This window comes from Apteryx rowi, unplaced genomic scaffold (assembly GCF_003343035.1).
Source record: "Apteryx rowi isolate R43461 unplaced genomic scaffold, aptRow1 scaffold_1132, whole genome shotgun sequence".
Lineage (NCBI taxonomy): Eukaryota > Metazoa > Chordata > Aves > Apterygiformes > Apterygidae > Apteryx > Apteryx rowi.
The window spans coordinates 57,230-57,769 of NW_020447345.1; positions in this window are offsets into that span (position 1 = coordinate 57,230).

Below are 540 nucleotides of genomic sequence, written 5' to 3' on the forward strand. Positions count from 1 at the left end.
TTGCTAGTAAATGGCACAGGGGACACATATTTGTTGTACGAATTATTTTCTTAAGTCCATAATAGTACAAAAGCAAAAGAACTTGTTGCAGGTTTCAGTTTGAAATCCAAAAAAGGAGGCTAATTGCCCAAAGGACAGGATTTGCCAATATGTAACAGCTCTTTCCAAGACATTTTTAGCCTATGTCTGTGAGGAACGCACCTCCTCCTGGAATGACAATGTGATTGCTCAGAGCTCTGTAAATCTGCACAGGTTGGGGGTTGTATGGGAGTGGGTGGGGCTGGTAAGACGTTTCATCCCCCACTCCTGATGCTATTTTCCCAGACATGGGAGTGTAATGCTTGGTCCCAAGCTGGCCAACAGAGGCATGTGTGTCCTCACTTGCGGGTTGCCTCTGTTTCTCCTTCTGGCACCTGTTTAGGTTGGCAGGGCACAAGTGGGGAGAAAAGCACACCTTCTCAGCTGTATGTTTGCTGGAGCGTACCGAGAGCAGGGAGAGCAGGCGAGGATTCTCTGTCCCACGACCGCTTTGGCATGAAG